This window comes from Chenopodium album, chromosome 9 (genome assembly GCF_948465745.1).
Source record: "Chenopodium album chromosome 9, dcCheAlbu1.1, whole genome shotgun sequence".
Classification (NCBI taxonomy): domain Eukaryota; kingdom Viridiplantae; phylum Streptophyta; class Magnoliopsida; order Caryophyllales; family Amaranthaceae; genus Chenopodium; species Chenopodium album.
The window spans coordinates 23049464-23056541 of record NC_137842.1 but is presented as its reverse complement, the minus strand read 5'-3'; the positions used below and the strand labels follow the sequence as shown (position 1 = coordinate 23056541).

Sequence of the window (7078 nt, the reverse complement as noted above, 5' to 3'; positions counted from 1 at the left end):
ATTAAAGTAGAGACCTTTAATGTTGTGTTATAAAATAAAAACTATGAATATTATTAAATTATAATTCCATCTTTTTGTTTCAATCGTCACCTAATTATGTTCAAAAAACTTAAGAAAAAGAGAGAAAGAGGTGAGGATTGTCAAATTTACCAATGAGTTGGGATTTGCATCAAAAAATTCAGGGTGCCCTGAATTGGAATCGGAACCTGAATCTAATAGGAACCGCAATCTGTATAAGCGGTTTCGATTCTAGGTAATAAAATAGAACATGTTGCAGCAGGTTCCAATTCAGGATTTAGATTTTTTGGATCTAAAACCTGTAGGGTACCTTGTAACCTAATAAAAGTATTACTTAATCTCAAATGATATATCAATTAAAGCCCAATTTTTACTAAATGTAAATAAAAATAGTTATTATAACTATATGTATTAAATTTGGTAAACAACTATTTTTGGATTGTTGTATTTGCAAATTGTAAATTTATGACCCTCCAATTTTTTTAAATTCTTTTTTTTTGCAAAAGGTAAGTAATATAATAACAATCAAGGTAAGTACCCTGAATCGAAACCGGGTACTGCAAAATCTGGTTTCGGTTTCCTTTTTCTAGGAACCTGTTCAACATGTTCCGATTTCAGTTCTTATTTTGAGAAACATGTTGCAACAGAAGCCGGTTGCGATTCCATAAAATTTAACAAGGTATCCTATTATGCTCACCCCTATTAATGAGATACAAAAAAATGACAGGGATTGGGAAAATGTAGGGTAATAATGGTTACTAACACACGTGAACATGGGTTTCTTGGCATATTTTATGTGTGAATATCTGAATACTGAATGTACCAAATAAATAAATTGTGTTATTAATAAAGCAAATTTCAAATAAGAAAAATGGTGCAATTTTTTATTTATTTTTTATTAAAGAAAAATGTTGCAATTATATATATATATATATATATATATATATATATATATATATATATATATATATATATATATATATATATATATATATATATATATATAACTCAATCTGTGTTACTTCATGTCCAACATGGGTACGTGTCCAAGCATCTAACTTGGATATTTTGTGAAAATATTCCATGATTTTGAACTAAAAGTGAAGTGTAGCCGAACTACCTGGCTCGGGTCAATTCACTGTTCGGGTGTCATACCCTTGTGCGAGTCTCGAAGGTCCAACTAGGGGCAGATCTAGGGGGGTTCAAAGGGTTCATTGAACCCACGGATTTTTTTGAAAAAGAAATATAAGTTTTAATTTTTTCAAAATAAAGGAAAAATAAAGGGTTAAAAATTTTTTTTGTGAGGTAAATAATCTGCTGTGTAATTTTGGCGTGGTGATAAGGGAGCGATTGTTAGAGCAGCAAGGCTACTCTTAGGTCTTGGGTTTGATTCCAGCTGTCCTCATTTTTTGTTTTTTCGAGTTCTTTTTGTTTTTTTTCGAGTTCTCGTTCTTCGTGAGTTTGTGAGTCCTCTAATTCCTCTACTCCTCTTAATTCTTAAATCTTTATTTGTTTGTTTATTTTTTTTAGAATTAGTGATAATTAGATTAATTACTGAATTGTTTAATCGGTTTTGATATAATGTTGAATACTTGAATTGTTTGACAAATTGAATTGTAGAAACTTAGAATTTTTTTAAATTTTTACTTGGTCTTTTAATTGATAAATAGAAGAAGTTTACATTGTCATTTTTTTTCGAGTTCTTCCGTTCTTCGTAAGTTTGTGAGTCCTCTAATTCCTCTACTCCTCTTAATTCATAAATCTTTATTTGTTTGTTTAATTTTTTTTAAATTAGTGATAATTAGATTAATTAATAAATTGTTTAATTGGTCTTGATATAATGTTGAATGCTTGAATTGTTTGACAAATTGAATTGTAGAAACTTAGAATTTTAAATTTTTACTTGGTCTTTAAATTGATAAATAAAAGAAGTTTACATTGTCAAATTTGTATTAATTGGGAACTTGGGATTTTTGTTTAATGTGAAATATTATTTTTTTGCAATAGAATTATAGATTTGTAGAAGTAGTAATGTATCAGCACGCTTTTAAAGTATGAAAACTCGAAGAATGCTTTTGTAGTTTTTTTTTTTTAAAAAAAAATTGTGTAATCCATGCATTTGTAATGGAAATTTTGAACTAATGTATTGAATATTTAATTGATATATGATCATCGTTTTTTTTAAGATTCCAAACCCACAGTTCGGAATACCTGAATACATCACTGGGTCCGACACAGATACGTGAGGTGAAATGAAGCATCCGAGTTACATAGAACTCGATTAAGAATTTGATAAAGAACCATTTTAATTTATTACTCGACAAATAATAGTATTAAGAGGTCTTCTTAATTTAACCAAAGCAAATAACTAAACCACCCATCCAAAACAAAACATAAGCACACCAACTCCAACAGCAAAACTAAGTAGCCAATTGATTCTGAAAGCAGTGAAACCCACATCAAACGATTTGTTGGGACCGTTAGAAGGAGCATCAGCATCCGACGGGCTCGGCGAAGGGGCTTTTGAAGACAGAGCTGGGGTCGAACCTGATGGCGCAGGGGAAACGGAAGGGGGCGAGATCGTTGGAGCTGAAGCTGGTGCAGGACTAGGCTTCTTAGGCCTAACAGCAAGGACCACAATGACAAGTTTTTGCCCTTTCATACAATGATCTTCACTGCTACTAATGAAGTATTCTGGCCCTGATCTTCCAAAAATATACTCTGATTTCCCTTCAGTTAAGGTTTCTATTGGCTTTTTCACGTTGCATTGGTTGTAGTTATCTCTTGTAACTACAAGAACTGAGTCATTTTCGCTCTTCAACTTGAAAACTGCAATCGAAATTAATTAGTAATAATAAACTATTAAATTTTTATACAGAATATGCCATACAAAATATTACCTCCTAGGATATATTTTGTAGGAAATTTTGATAATTACCACCATCTATTGTTGCCAAAATTGAAAATACTACCTCAAGGTTTTTTTTTTTGAATTTTACCACCTATTTTTTTCCAAAATTTTTTAAAATACCATCACTTTGTGAGATGACGTAATTGTGAGACCCACAAATTCGTTTTCCCTCTCTTTCCCTCTATCTTCCCTCGATTTCCCCTGTTCCTCAAGTCCCCTCTTTCAATTTCATCTCTATCCTTTTCAACAACCATCCAAATTTATTGTCAAACCCTAACATTCAATAATCATTTTTCACTCTCTCTCCTTTTCATTGGGCTGCAATTTTTTTTTTTTTTTTTGTTTTTTTGCATATGAATATGATCATCGAAATGATTAATCACCACTACAATGTTAGTGTTTTCGCCCCAAATGCATGTTTAATTGTGTTTTCGTGGTAATTACTTGTTTAATTGTCCAATTATTCATTCAATTTTAACTTCATAAACCCTAATTTGTCCAATTTAACAAAACCCCCAAAGTAATTACCCCAACCCTAATTAATCTAATCAATTCACTTCGTTTTAGGTTAGATTGTATTAATTATAACCTAATTTGCGCAAAATTTTTAAAATGACATCAAATTTCAGAGATGAAATTGAAAGAGGGGAGAAGAAGAACAGGGGAAATCGAGGGAAGAGATTGGGAAAACAAATTTGTGAGTCCCACCATGACGTCATCTCACAAAGTGGAGGGATTTTAAAAAGGATTTTTTGTAAATTACCACCCCAGAATGTACCATGTATTGAAATAACCATCATTTTTTAAAAAATTAAAAATAACCACCCATATTATACAAAAAATGTAGGTTTTACCACCCGGCCTATACGCCGACCAGTTTTTATTTCGAGCATTGGCCCCACATAACGGCTGTTTTTTATTTTTATAAAAGTTGTTTCTCGATTTATTTCCTCCCTTGTTTCACAAACTACTACCAAACTTAAAATTCTTCATTTTTTTTAACATATTCTACCAATTTTTACTCCAAGTTTTGCAAATTGACAAGCGAATCCTTTAAAGAACGTACTTAAATTTTTTTACACCAATTTGTACAGCAAGGTAATTGTAGATCGCACTTAATTTTTATTTTTTTAGTTATTTTGCAATGCTTTAATGAAGTATAATTCAAGCTATACGATATTTTTTGTTTGGTTTGTGTTTTATTAGGAATTTAATAACGTAATCGTTGTTTGATTCATTCAATTTAACTTGAATTGAAAATTAGGGTTCTTCATAATGAAATTGTGGGGCACATGCTCAGAAAACTGACCGGAGTATAGGTAAGGGTGGTAAAACCTACAGTTTTGTAAAATATGGGTGGTTATTTTTAATTTCAAGAAAAATGGGTGGTTATTTCAACACATAAAATTTTAGGGTGGTAATTACAAAAAATCCTTTTAAAAACTTTTGGAAAAAACTAGGTGGTAAAATTCCAAAAATAAAAAAATAAAAAAAATTGAGGTGGTATTTTCAATTTTGGCAACAATAGATGGTGGTAATTATCAAAATTTCCTATTTTGTATAAAAATATCATTTTGAATATCAAAAAATCTTGCGTGGACCTGGTCCACAATAATATTATTTTAGACCTAAGGTTTATACACACGTAACTGACATTATATTCAAAATAGTGACCCCTAATTTTAATATGGCAACCATATTTTTAATGTTATTATGAACGTAAAGTATGACACTATATTGAATAGTGACCTAGTTTTAACATAGTGATCTTTATTATTCATATTAATCCTTATATTAAAAATTTCATTAAAAAAAATTTACCTCTTATAGCTTTTATAATGTCACGCTAACTTTTATTTCAACATAATAACCATTGTTTTAATATAGCGACTTTTTTTTATTAATAAAACAATCATATTGTCTTTAATATTAGTGGTTCACAATAAATTAGTGTGAACCAGGTTCATTTAAGAATTTGTATTTCAATTATATATTCATTCTAATCCTATTCTATAGTGACAAATTAAAATGTTAATCTTCTATGACTTTCTTGAATATCCTAGAAAGTAATACATTTGAAAAGTAGAAATTATTGAATTTATTTTCCTAGATCTAATGTGAAAAACTTCTATTTTAAAGTAATAAATTTAAAGTAATGTAATAGTAAAAATTTAATTGTGATTTAATTTAAATTGTAAATTTTTTTTTATTTGTTTTTAGAAAGAAAATTATAATAGTTTCCACATAAATATATACCAAAAACTATTGTATACATCCGGCTTACACTAATATTAGTGTACATCGAACAGTATATGGGTAATTTTTAGCTAATTTTAAGGTAACTTTTTGTCTTGTTTTGGGTAACTTAAACATAAGTACAATTTTTATATAAATCAACAACAAGAAAAGTTTTATAAAGGTAATTAAATTACATTCAATCACTAATAATTGATTTTTAGTCATTTAAAATGTGATTCTTTACTAATAAAACGTAGATAATTTTTATTTAAATTGAATTACTTTAACCCATATTGGGGTAACTTTTATTCATTTCAGGGGTAACTTTTAATCATTTTAGGTTATATTTATAATGGATGTACAATAATTATTGTACACCCGATTTTTTTTAAAGTTTGTATTTCCATGTATTCTATTTGTTTTTTATTGTTAGTGCAACACCTTTAAAAAAAAAACAAAAACAAAATGCAACAGTACATTAAATAGAAATATACTACTACCTCTACTTCATATTACTCGCAACAAACTAATATTTTATATCTCACAAATAATACCCCTTTGTTACGAGTAATGCGAAGCAGACGTAATATTTTATATCTCTCTCCTGCATGATTCCCACCACCTGTACTTTTTTTGTTATTATTGCTCCTCTCTCACGTCCCCTAATTTTATATAACCTATACTAACCCGTAGTAAAAATTAAAAAATAAATAAATAAATAAAAATAAAAATAAAATGTCTATACTAGCCCACTACTTTTTTTAAAAATAATATTATTGCCTAACAACCTTCATTTTCATAATATGTTAACAAATTAAACTTAACCACCTGAAGCTCTAAGATTTTTTTTACCCTATGTTAATCAATACATACATGTTGAATATTTTTATAAAACAAAAGACATACGTAGTACATGATAACAAGATATGCAATGAATCAAAATCATCAAAAACAGTTAAATTTTCCAACCAACATCTTATACATAATCATGCAAAATTGTTTCTATTCATCTATACCCTAACTAAAATTTTACAGCTTAGTTTGGCTAAATACATTGCATACAAATTAAATTCCTAATCATTCAAATTGTATCACTAAATTTTCACAACTTAATTATACTATATATGGAAATGCATGGACACTCTTAAATGCAAATTCATACCAAATAAATCATATGATTTTTCGAAATACAGTATGAATTATAAACCTTCATTCCAATTTCCAAATTATTGGAAACATTATGTATTAACGTGTATAATGAGATACTCCCATGTTACCCTTAATTACATACATAAAAATAAATAAACAAAAACAAACAATGTTAACATGAAGACTTACATAAGGTATCGTTCACTTGAAACCTATTTCTTTCAGCCCAATGATTATAACTTTTAGATGGATTTAGCACCCATCCATCTTTTCCACCAACAGAAAATTTGTACCCTTGGGATGAATTAATCCATATCATTAACAACACAAAAATCAAGAACATAAATTTATGGAATCCCATTACTAATTTTATTTATTTTTTATTTTTTTTTTTAAAAAAAAAGAACAAGAAGAAGAAGAATAATAGTGATTACTAATTAATCACTCAAAGGAAAAAGAAGAAGAAAGACAATAAAATGTGATAAGAAAATCTTAAGAGAGAAGTATTATAGTGGGTGAGTAATGTGATGTGAAATAAAAGCATTTGGATATATAAGGAAAGAATTAATCACGAGGTTGCCGTTGTGAAACATACCTCTTAGTTGTAACTGTTGTAATTATATTTGGAAATTTTGAATTATCATAATTATTAAGTCAACATATTAGCAATTTTTTTTTAAGACCTGAACATATTAGCAACTTTTAGTGTACAAATTCTTAAATGGACTTGGTTCACACTAATTTATTGTAGACTACTAACAT

General features: G+C 28.4%; 1 pseudogene; it reads right to left on the bottom strand.

Moving 5' to 3' along the window:
• Positions 1-2386: 2386 nt before the first annotated feature.
• LOC145557531 (early nodulin-like protein 3 pseudogene) lies at positions 2387-6698 on the bottom strand (annotated as a pseudogene).
• Positions 6699-7078: the final 380 nt, after the last annotated feature.